Below are 13,549 nucleotides of genomic sequence, written 5' to 3'. Positions count from 1 at the left end.
ACTTTAATGTGTAGACATTGCACTGCAGACATAAAAAAAACATGTTTCATAACATGTCTTCTTTAATACGAATATAAATAAAATGTCTAAAATGTACATTTAGGTGTTTATTTGACTAAACCTTGTCTGTTTGCGTCTGTATATTCCCCCTATACAAACATCTTTAACGGACATTATCTCAATGAGAATTTGTTTCAAGACTTTCAAGATTTCTTAAGCACTTACATCAACTAAACCTTCCATAATCATACTTAGCACTATTCTGAAGGTTATTACAGAATGATTTGTCCATGTGTTGTTCATTCCTGATTTCTCATTTTGTTGTTGAAAACATGCCCCCAAAAAAAATCAATTTTTAAAAACCTGTACAAAGTATTTTTTTTAATTCATAAAATGACTTGCAGTGTCTCCCCCTTAAGTTGATAGATATGATCATCTGTGCAGTTAGAGCACATCATGATGTGTCAAATATAACTGCAAGTGATTCCGTAGAATATTTCTGCTTTCGGAAACATAAATGAAACCCAAATGTGTCGCACCTGTCAGTGTAACTGGCAAACAAGCAGCTATTTGATGGCTTTCATACTTTGTTGTTCATGGAGCAGTAACTGTGTGTGACCTACTGCAAAGACTTCTCATCTGACAAGAAGTCAATTTATCCTAAAAGTTATAATAATAATAATAATAATAATAATAATAATAATAATAATAATAATAATAATAATAATAATATCTTTATTTATATAGCACCTTTAAAAACAATAGTTTAAAAAGTGCTTTAACAAAATACATACGAGCAAGTACATAGATACTAATCAAAATAAAAACACATATAAAAAAGATAAATACACATACTCATATACACACAACAAACCAAAGGAGATTAATAGGTGCTTGGGTGAAAAGACATTGAGGAAGAGAATAAATAAAAATATATATGTAGACGGCATCACGTAAAAGCAAGTTTATAAAAAATGTGTTTTAAGAGGTTACTGATTTGGCAAGCCTTATTATTGGAGGGGGGAGAAACAAGCGGAAATGTCCTGTCAAAAGTCTTAAGGAACATTATTCGGCCGCTCAAGTCTTGTGAACATGAGTGTATACCATAGCTCCCCAAGCATAAATAGTTAAAATTTTGTTTTGAAATGGTTGAGAATTTGGAAAAGCCTGGGGAAATTTAAAGTAGATTTTTGCAACTGATTGAAAGGTTGATTCAGCGATTCTGAAGAACGCTTTTTTGTCAAAATCATTTCTAGTCAAAATCAGTGAATATCTCATTCAGGGATCCACTACCTGTCCGTAGTGTGAGTGCTGAAAAAACACATCCTGTGTTAATACACATTTGCTTGTTAAACTGGTTTGAAATAAAGAACGGAAAAACAAAGGAGCTAAGACAGTACGGACATGTAGCGGATCATGAGGAGATATTCACTGATTTTGACCAAAATGATGTTGACAACAAGCGTTCTCCAGTATCACTGACTCCACCTACCTAATGATAAAAACCTTCTATAGACACACGCCTATTCAAGATGCTATGGGGGCCTGATTAACTGTGTCCTGATGGTATCCGGTGATTGCAGGACAAGAGCCCTTTTTAATGGTTTGGAGACATGGTCATGGTAAGCCTGTCAGAAGTGAGGGGAGTGCAGCAGAAGTGGCATTTAAATCTCCTTGGAGAGTTGCATTTAGAAGACGCGGCGCATATTCATATATATTTCATCGTTGAGTTTCCTGCAGGAAGTATCCAAAGAAATGGGTCAGCGGGGTCATTTTTATTTCATGTCTCTCCAGGAAAGCAAGCTCAACGGATGCATGGTAGTCTGGAAGGAAGGCTGCAGTGTTGGGAAAGTTCACTTTCTACGTGAATTAGTTCAAAGTTCAGTTCATAGTTCATAATTCACAATTTTGATATTAGTTCACAGTTCATAAATGAACTAGTTCATAGTTCTTTTTTTTCAATATGTTGCTGCATGGTTGGATTGTTAGTTTAGAGTATACCTGCTGTTGAAGTCAAATGTGTCTCCTGTTCTGTACCTGCAGTGGTTCCCTACATTTATCACACTAACATACTCTAATCTGAGAGGCCTGAAGCAGTTAATAGGAACCCCAATAGTTCTTGTGTTTCCCATTGTTAGACGTGAAGATGTGCTGCTTTGTTTGTCGCATAACATAAAATAAACAGAATATTTTGGGGTATTGGATTGTTGGTCGGACGAAAGGATAGATAGATAGATAGATAGATAGATAGATAGATAGATAGATAGATAGATAGATAGATAGATAGATAGATAGATAGATAGATAGATAGATAGATAGATAGTGTGGTCAATGTATTGAAATTAATATTTGGTCGGGCAAAAGGATGGACTGATGGATGGATGAAATTATTATTATTATGTTGAAAAACTAATACGATGGATCGGTTTGAATCCAGCGGTATCGGCTCTGAAAAATCTAAGGCCTCTTCACTAGTTTCTGACATGTTATGGCGACAATAGAAACTAATAGTCATTTGGTATATACCGTAAAACATGAGAAAAGTGCAGGGACATTTCCATCACAATTTACAGAACCTAAGCTGACATTTTCAAAAGCCTCGCTTTGTCAGACCAGCGGCCTCATTTGTAAAGGTGTGCCTAGAAACCTTCCTAAAACATTGCGTTTGCACAAAGCCAAGAATGTGCTGCACAAAAAAAAAAGTTGAGATTTATAAAACTGTGCGGCGCACTGTTGCATGCAATCTTCCCTTTATAATTTCCCTTATGCGGTGAATTGTGCACAGACGGTCTTCACCCCGTGTCCTCCCACTTCACCTCCCAGTTTCATCCCACAATCTACCATACATGGCGAATGCTAAATAGCTCCAGAATATGGTGACACTCTTAATAAGCAAGACATTTTGACTGACATGAGGAAAAAAGGGAGGCAACCGGCCGCAAAGAAAGCGACTGGGAAGGAAGTAAGCCCGTGACACACAAACACACACACACACCCGGGCGCTTATCACATATCATGATTGGCACAGTCGTTATAGTCTTTGTAAAGCAGTTTCGCCCAACTTTGTACTGTATGAAATATCACGTATTTGCGTGCCTGTAGTAGCCTACTATATGTAGGCCTATATAAAATATGTTGTCACAAGTGAAATAATGCCAATAGTCTATGCAGAGCATTGTTTCCCTTCCGTGGGGTCCACACATTTCCAATAACGTCAGATTATAGTTTAATCTTCCAGGTAGAATTGTTATGGGAAAGAGATGCATGTAGGCTAATAATTAGCTAAATTCACAACATGATTTTATCAAACGAAATATACAGTTTTAATTAATATGTGTTGGCCTTAACGTTGTAAAAAACTACTTTTACACACTGCCTAAAAGATAGACTCTTTACTCTTGCGCTGGGCACTCACGGAAACACCTCCCGACGTATAGGATGTTATTATAGAGTAGCGCTATAAGATTACATTTATAAAATATAACCAAAACATGTAGACCTAGGCTACTTGATAAGTAATTCAACCTACATCACAACTGCATGCCATAGACTACAGTAGCCTATATTCGCAACTATAGGTAAGCTTATACATTTTATTGACTAAATATATTGGGTGCCAAGCATTTCACTAGCCTGGCTCCGCCCGCCTACCTACTTTCGCCAAAATTGTATTTTCCCTTCAGTAGTCAGTCTGGGGCTGCGGTGAATTCACGTGTTTGAGCTCAGGAAAATCTCCGGCCGTCCAATCAGCGAACAGAGCGAGTGGCTGAGAACAATGACGTCGAAGTCGCGCTCCAGTTTCAGTTGAATGCTGCGACCAAATGTTATGCGATTGGTTGGCTGATCCACAGGGTGGCACTGGGCAGATCCAATAGTTTTAAACTTCAACAGACACCCGCCTCCAAGTGAGTGAAAGTTTGCCAAATAGAGCAGTTCCAGACCTTCTGTACAAATGCAATGAAGTACAATGGTCTGGTAGCACCAGGTTAGCATTTCACAGTCATTTGTCTGTGTTTTTCCGATGACTGCAGCTGTATTTCGTGGTGTTGGAATTGAGTGTCGCTCATTCACTGAGTCTGGAAAACCTTGCGGGAGCTCTACGCATGGTCGAAAGTTGGCGTGAGAATACGCACACTTCTCCGCAAAGAATTTCTTTATAAATACCACCGGTTTGCCACCGCACATTTCTGCCGTCTACGCAAGGTTTTTGTGCGCAGCAAGCTTTATAAATGAGGCCTCTGGAGTCTAAAGCCTGAATGTAGTAAAGTCACTAAAATGTAAGGCAAGGTAAAGAACATTGATAATTGTTTGCAACCTTAATATACAGTATTCTATGGAGAAAAAGCAAAAGATTAAAAACAAAAATACCTTTTTTTAAGGGCTTTTCTTTTTTCCTTCCCTAATCATTTTGTGATCATCTTGTCCGGCCCGCGGGTTTGGGAACTGCTGATGTGTTGTACTCATCATATTCTCACACACTCTGAAGTGTGTGTGTAATTGTGCGACCGTTTTGCTGATCAGGTTTGAATCATTCTTTGCAGGTCTATGCTCAACAAGGAGTAAGTACACACACAGGCCGGCTGTCAGTTGTTTTGCACCACTGCTTTTGTGCTTCACTCTGCTGGATTTTTTCAAAGTGAGAATGGTACTGTGAGATTTTCCCACAACAACTTAAAGGTGTGGTCAGTTTAGTTAACTTCTTGTCAGTGACTGGCTGCAGTTAGCAGTCCCCTCCCTCGTCCCCACGTCACCACATTAATGCACTGCGGTCTTCAAGCAGCGAGTTATCTAGCATCATCTCAGATCCAGAAGTGTGATCAAACATGACAAAAACCATCAAAACAGACATTGGGAAGGATTTTTACCTGCTCTGCCATTGTAGGCGCATACACATTCACCCATCTGTTGCTCTGCACGTGCACCGGCAGTGAGACGGATGCCGGTTTGTAGCGTTCTCTCTTCTGATTGGTTATCAGTAGTGGGATCCCCAAAAAGTTTATTTGCAGATTACATGCAGAGCAAGTGACTGAGAGATCGGCTTTATGAACGCACACACTATATAAGTGATCACTGTGTGAATAAAGAGCGATTTAACACTTGTATTATAAATACATCGCTTACTTCACCTTTAATGGATGGGATAGCTGCATGTCCCTGATCCTACTTGTGGGGTGTGCAGTGTGGTTTTATGTATGCCGTGCATTACTCCTTTGATTCTGGCATTATAAAGTTGTTTGACAAGCTTCTACAAACCTTGCCAGTCTTTTCCCAGATTCTATGAAGATATAGGCTGTATTGCAGGAGTGTCTGTCAACACATCATCGAGCAAATACAGAAAGATAAATATGGTTTTCTCTGCATTTAATACTATAGGGCGTAACTTTTTCTCATAACTGAATGTCGGTTACATTCATGCCGTCGCCAAACGACTTGAAATAAAGTTGATCAAGCCGATCAGCTCCACAAAACTCTCTCTTATTTCTCAGTATGGCAGCGCTCACAAACTGGTGTCACCCCCTGACACTGGTGCAGCTCAGAAAAATCCCAAGAAATGTTTCAGCTGTTGATTCTAGTGCTAAGAAAAAGGTATACTAATTCACCCGCAATCAACGAAAGCTTACCTCCTATAGATGTGCCAACAATGTTGTTGTAATTACTCAGAATTTCCTCATGGGGGCAACATAATTTACACACTATAGCTATGAGTTGCTGTGGCTTATAAAGCCAGCATTGGAGAAAAACAAAGTTGTCAAGTCTTTTGGGGGGAACTTATTCCTGCAGAAAAAATACAATAGCTGCAAAAGAACTTCAGGAGCCAATTTCCCTAGTTTGAAGTTAACTTACACAGCAAGGTCCGTATACGTTTTGACTAGGGCTGTCAAGCGATTAAAAACATTTATCTAATTAATTACAGGCTCTGTGATTAATTCATCTAAATTAATCGCATACTTATATGACACTTTTATACCTGTTTATAAACAACTGTATAGCCTACTACAGTTTGTTTCTCTCTCTCTCTCTCTCTCTCTCTCTCTCTCTGTCTCTCTCTCTCTCTCTCTCTCTCTCTCTCTCGTAACTTCTGTCTCCTCCCCTCAGCCAGGTTTCTACATGAAATAAAATTAGGAACTTTGTCGAATTTTCTACTTAAAACCACAAAAAAATAAGCAGGATAAATGAAGACTGTCTATCTCCCACAACAGACAGCGCTGCACTGCCACAGGTTTGCATAGCCTATGCCGACTCACCATCGTCCTACTCATAGCCAAAAATATTGACAGACACACACACACACACACAAAAGAGGAAAAAAGGCAGGAAGAGTGACAGAAGGGGGGGATGGGGGGGGGGGGGGGGTTCCGTTTATGCGTTAAGCTAGCAAACAAAATAAATGAGACAGAAGATTGAGAGATAGGCTACTGAGAGTTTTGAACCTACATTGTTAATTAGGCACCCACTAAATCAATATTGCAGACACTGCGGAGAATAACACAAGACGTCTTCCTACCTTCATGTTTATTTGCCCGAAGCTTCCCATATAACGTCCCTCTATAATGCTTCTTTCTTTACTCTTTAATCCCGTGCGGGCCGTGTCCGCAAACTACAGGTGCAGCTGCGCTATCGTCTCACCTCTTTTGCACCGGGTCAAAGGGCAATATAGAAGTGCAATTAACCTGCGTTAATTTTTTTAATCGCGTTAATTTTTCTGTGATTAATTAATCAAAATTAACGCGTTAATTTGACAGCCCTAGTTTTGATAGTTTCTTTTTTGGATTGAATCCAGAAGGTCAGAAGTGGGATAACCACTCGTATTTTCGTGTTTTTTTTTAACGAAAGGCTGAAATGAAAATACGAGCCGAATTCTCCTTTCCTGTTTAGTGAAGTGATACAAAACCAAAAAAGCATATGACAGAAACAATAAAACTGGAGAAATCAGTTTGTTTGTGTCCAATTTCTCTACTTTTCTTTCTGACTGTAAAATGAATGAACTAGCCTCATTGGTTCTCGGTCTGAGGGCGGGGCTATCTCGTGATTGGTTGCTGCGCTCTGTCAGCTGTGAGCGGAGAGCTTTCCTTGTGCATTGGGAGTCCCCACCACCAAAAGCGAATGTGCATGATATGTGTCTCTCTGTTCATTTTTAATATTTGGATTGAAGGAAAAAAAAGATCCAAGACGGGTCATTTATTTTTAGTTTAGTTAAGTTTATTCACACAGTACATCTTACCATTGAAAAGTAATTTCATGACACACTTAATGGCAATGCATGATGCTCATCTCCCTTTCTTGAAGTATTAATCTAGTATCATTGGTTCTTTAAAGGCTCTTTTTTTTAGTAATCCAATCATATTAGAATCATGTATCTGCTTTTGCGATGCTTTATGATCCTCTGCCACGTCTTTAGGCACAGCGGTCCTTTGAGGAACAGTCTTAGCAGACAGTCTGAGCGTGAGGCGTTTTTTTCTCTAATTCAAACATTGTTGCACAAACTGCCTCTATGGGAGCAGCTTTAATTGAGTGCTTAATAAGAGCAAAGTCACACAGCCAACCAACGTCAAGGGTGTGGGGGTGGCTGGGTTGGGATCTGAGTGCCGGGAGTGATGCATTATTAAATAAGGCCTATAAACTGTAAACTTCCCCTGCGCTCCAAATCGCATACTCTTTCTTTTTTCTATTCTACATACTACATCTGACCATAAAAAGAATCTAGTTAGGATGCAGTAGGCATAGTATTGGGACATACTTTTACTTGTGTATTTCATCATAACATTGCGCCTTGATCTTGCCTCTTGCTTTTATATCCGTCGCATCCCCGTTTGTTTTCATGGTTCAAAATTGCACAAATAGGATGCTGTTTTCAACACTAAAAATCTCGGCCGGATGTAGTAAACATCCGGGTCTTTCTATCCACCCTAAATCTGGCCACAAGAATGGGGACATACTAAATATTTTTTCTACCATACTAAATAGTAGAAAGTATGTGATTCGGAATGAAGGGTTCCTTTCCGAGCAATCTCTAGAAGAAGGGGATCATGATTCTTTGCAACCATCACTTGAATGTGCATTTGTCATTACAGATAGATCCACATGGCACACTTTAAGGTGTGGCCGTTGTGCTAGAGCCATCTTTTTGGTACAATGTAACTGGGCTGGACTGGGAGAACAAATCGGCCCTGGCATTGTGTAACCAGACCAGCTCACCACAATTAATCGACCACCCACCAGAACACATTTATCACGGTCCCTTAAAGATGACTGTTCCATTGAATTACATTTAAATGTTTTTATTTTGAACAAGTGTATAATAAAATAATATTTACAAAACACACACACACACACACACACACACACACACACACACACACACACACACACACACACACCAGTAGTAGTAGTATTTGCTGTGTGTGAGAGAGAGAAAGAGAGATAGAGATCAGTGACAAATTACACTATGAGATGAGAGATTGATGAGATTTTTATGGATTATATATTACTCACCAATTTAAACAGTCACTCACTTTAAACTCCACACCAGACAAAAGACGTCGTCAAACAAGGCAACCTTTAAAAGAGTGAGCTGGGACAGATAGGGAAAGGTTAGAATGATGGTTGAATGGAATTGTATGATCCCATTAGTAGAACTGTATCTGTAATGAAGTAAATATTGAAGTGGATCTGAGTGCATCCTGTATGTGTGAAAAAGATAGGAGACATGAGACAAATAATATAAGCAGTAAAACCTAATTTAGTTTGGAAGATTTTATACTCACTTAAAAGACTGCTTGGCCCTGTGAATCTCCTAAACAATGGGTGACAAGGCATGAGGGGAACCTAAAAGGTGGGAGAGGGATGAAACATGATCAATGATAAATGTTAAAACAATGAAATGACATTGCTATTAGAATATATTCTAGGGAAAAGTCACTTCAATCAAAATATCAAACTCCCCACCAGACAAAAGACTTGAGAAATAGTTACCTCATATATTGTATTACGTACTTACTTTGCGGAAAAGGCTGCAGTAGGCTTTAAAAAACAAGTGTGAGGGCTTCCTGTAAAAGAGGATTAGAGGTTCAGATTGGAAGAGAAAAAAGATGGCTACAGAATATTTTCATAATAATTGTATTATTTTACCTGAACATGCTACAAGAGCAGCTTTCTCAATAGCTCACTCTTCGTAGCTACCCTGTCAATGACAATGTCCGAGTCCAATGCCATAAGGATGTCTTTCTCTGTGGCCATCATCATGAACATCTCCAGCTTGTTTACCGACAGGCTGGTCCAAAGTCTGCTTTTTATGAATTTGAGTGTTGTTCTTTCTTTCTCAGGCCACCTGGCTCAGGGAAAGGGTCAGCAGGTACTTGTATGCAAGCCCAAGGAGATGATAAGTACCTGCCAGCATGTTGAATGCCTGTTCCCTATGAGCAGACATCTGGCTGCCAGCAAACATGCTCAAATCACATCCTTTTTTGAGCACTTTAAAAAATTTGCTTCGGCACAGGTTCTGTGTGCGGTGGTCTTCTCATGCTCCTCTGTACACTGATGTATATGTCTCCAATCTGACATTCCAGTAGTGAAAATGCTGGCATCAGTCCTCTTCCCAAATGCCAGACAGACAAAACAGAACAATGTGTGTCGTTGTGTGCAGTATGTGAGCCACTTCCTGCTGGTGCCATCTTTACAATTTTGCACAACTAAATTGCTAGTATTTTGTTGTATAGGTGGTGATCCAAAAATGCCTCTAAAATGGAAGGCTCAGGACGGACAAAATAATCAACATCCTGCTCCTTGCTCTCTCTCTCTCTCTCTCTCTCTCTCTCTCTCTCTCTCTCTCTCGTCCGACTCCTCCTCTGTAGATGGTGGCTCAACCTGTTTCATAAATGAGACACACACAATTTATTTAGGTTTAAAGGATGTATCAGTTAAAGAGGTCGTAACGCATCTGCAGCTGCCTTATTGAAAAATATCAGTCAGAATAGCAACGATCACATTTAGGCTTGTTATTTTTATGCAGACGTGTAGGACTTAGCTGATATACTAAGACTTATGGACACATTTACTTCTATTAAGATGATGGACTGAGTATTTATTCTCAGATTTCCCTCAGCCGCTGTAGGTTGATAAGTTTCTAATCTTGTTTAACACACACATAGCATGCCACCCTCCAGGCCTAAAGCTGACTGACATTTCATCTAATCATTTCTATCATCTAAAGTGTCTGTGGATTAAAAAAACCACATTTTCACTTTCATGGATTCAAAAATAGAGTAAGATTCCTTGTGCATGAACGCTGTAGTAATATGCTTAACACGCACAGTTAAACCTGGGCTGCTGAGTGAGCACCACTACCGTCTGAAGTGTCTTGCTCAAGGGTACTAAACAATCTGCTTCTAAAAATCTCTGGAGAATGCTGGAAGACAACTCAAAGCACACTTTTAAGTACCAGTGTACGACACAGTTTTTTTGTGTACATTCTGGCATTCATATCATAGCTTCTGAATGTGATTAAAGCTGGGGTATATGATTTGGGAGAAAATAGCAGTTGGGATAGAGATCCAAATCCAAATACCTCAACCGCTCCTCTCAGCTCCGTCCCTGACACGCTCTACACCAACAACGTCGGTGCCAAAGTGAATGGACAGTCCCAACAGCCAATAAGAACAGAGAATCGGAGCCTCGCTCTGATTGGTCAAAGTGTAAATGAGCGGTGGCAATTTTTGAGGGCGGCACACAGAGGCTGGGGAGAGCTAAGTGATGAGTAGATATTATCAGACCACTTCACCTACATAAAGCTGAACGGCTAATATGACATTTCTGCCAAATATTACAGTGAAAAAATAACCCACCCTAGCTTTGATCAGTCAGTGTCACAAAGTCAGGTTTTTAAATCCATGTCGCAAACAACACAGTATATCAAAGGAATTTGCTGATAGGGAAATGGAGACATGGTTGTGGCTGCTTTTCTAATTGTTAAATGAGGAAAACATGCTGAGGCATGATCTGTTGATTATCATCTCTTGCATTGAATTGTGGTTTAAGTATTTTAACACCATGACCGCCAGGGTTCACTGTACACCTAAAACAGCCCACAGTTCAAATTTACCCTTGTGCCTGCTCACTGCATTTCTAGTTGGGTATAATAAACAATTAAAAGTCTTAAAAAATGTTTTTTAAATCACAACCTGTGTTTTGGTCCTCTTGTTTTATAATCTAAGTAGGCCACTAAGAACTCTAATCAGTGTTTGTGACTTGTCAGTAATGAAACTGAATATGGGTAAAATATGGCAAATGTATTAAAGAAAACGATGGTCATAGCAGCAACCATAGGCTAAAATCCTATTAAACAATAAACAGTTACATAACAACAATTGTTTTCATTTAGGACCAATTCATTAATTTTTTCCACACGTCCTTTCTTGAAGTGGAGGATTTGTCCGACACACATCTCCCCTCTCAGACTGTCAGTCAGTGCTCAGTCCTGCAATCGTCCCACTATCAGACCATGACTCATTTCACTTTGTAACTCTAGTGTTGTGAGGTATCTTTCTTGGTCTCGCATCTATTGTAAGCTTTTATGAATGACGGCACAAAGTTGTTGTATTGCACACTCTAACCAACTCTTACATCTTCGAAGGACAATACGTCTTTGTGAAGGGGCGGATTAAGTTTGGCGAGATCTGCAGATGATGCAAAAGTGTAGGTACTGTATTTTAAGTGTTCCACAATCTTCTCTGTTTCTCAAATAAAATAATTAGGCATTCCAGAAAAGGCTTTGTTTGTTTAGCCGATCATTTTAGATGTCTGTCGCTCAGATAAATGAGATTATCTAGTCATTGTTTCAAAGTGCAATTAGCTGGTTCATCCATTTAAACAAAGGACAATAAGACAAAAAAACAGCAATGCCTATTTGTCTTGCTGTGTAACAGAACACTGTCATTTGGAGAAGAGTTGAATTGCACATCTATTCAACCTCTAAATGTTGCTAATTTGTGCCAGACAAGAAACTGGGACCATATACAGTACAAGTAAAGGTCAGTCAAGCCCATGCTCATAAACATTATGACAAAATGTATTCATTCTCAGTGCAGCTGCAGGGGTATTTAATCTGGGCAGCTGTGGCGAAGGCTCGGTGTAGGGCTGTGTATTGGCAAGAATCCCGCGGCGTGATACACAGTCCCATGCAGTTGTGACGATACGATAGATTGCAGTATATTACGATCTACAAGCAAGGCGGTATATATTGCAATTATTTCATAATTAGAAAAACCTCTCCTTATGTTATATGCATAAACAAATACTGTTTATTTCTACGCAATCAGACTCAGTACAGTTAGACCTGCGTTTGTGTTTCAGTTATAGATTCAACTTTATTTATTAGTAAATCATCCTAGCACTACTTCTTGTGCGGTTTAAAACAAAGGAATTAACATCTGCCTCAATCAGTGAAAAACTCAAACCTGCATGTACGCTCCCGTTTTCCATTTACCATTTAAACAATATCATATCTTTGTTTATTAACTGAAATAAGTGACATTACCATTGCCATTTTCAGTCTGCCTGTATGCAGGGTTGCACTGAGCACTCAATGCTGTGTTTGCAACATTTTCCTTTGTATGTTATTTCTCAAAAGGAAATGGATTAGAAAAGAGATTTGAAGTCGATTTGGCCTCCAATAAAACATGTTGAGAAGTCTCTTCTTTCTTAGGAACACTTAAAAGATCTTCATAAAAGGTAACATAATACTGTGTTTGGTCCACAGTGGTTAAGATGCCTTTACGGTAACCAAACTTAAATGTTCTTCTTCCCTCTAAATTCAAACTTAAAGGAATACTTCACCCATACGGAACCAGCGTTCTATCATTATAAAATCTCTTTTCTTCCCTCATAAATGGTTTATATTTATCATTTGCAATGGGAAACTTACTTTTTGAAAGGGGAATAAATACGGTGCAGAATTCATTTATTCAGTTAGTGAAAGTATGACAAATCTGGTTCCAGTAACATTTAATTTTCATATGACAAACTAATTGTTTTCCTGAATGATTTTGTAAGTAACACATTGTCCATCTCTATATGAGTTCCATTTCTATGGTAATTCATTCAAATCCAGCCACATTTCTGTAGAGAAATCCTTTCATCTTGAATTCTATTTTCATGATCTTGCCTGGTGAGGAATTGCTTTACTGGTGCCTGCCTTGCCCATTATCTCTCAAAGCACTTTTGTGCTTCAACAGGTTTTATTTAAATGTGCCATATTAAAGGTTCAGTTAGCGGAATGGTCAGTTTAGCTAACTTCCTGTCAGTGACTGCAGTTAGCAGTCCCCTCCCTCGTTTCCAAGTCACCACATTAGTGCACTGCGGTCTTCAAGCAGCGAGTTGTCTAGCATCATCTCAGGTCCATAAGTGTGATAAAACATGATCAAAACAGACATTGGGAAGGATTTTTACCTGCTCCGCCATTGTAGGCGCATAAACATTCACCCATCTGTCGCTCTGCCTCTGCACGTGCACCAGCAGTGAGACGGGTGCCGGTTTGTAGCGTTCTCTCTTCTGA

Source organism: Ammodytes marinus, assembly GCF_949987685.1.
Source record: "Ammodytes marinus genome assembly, chromosome: 4".
NCBI lineage: Eukaryota > Metazoa > Chordata > Actinopteri > Uranoscopiformes > Ammodytidae > Ammodytes > Ammodytes marinus.
The sequence above is the reverse complement of the archived record's forward strand: the minus strand, read 5'-3'. Positions refer to the sequence as shown.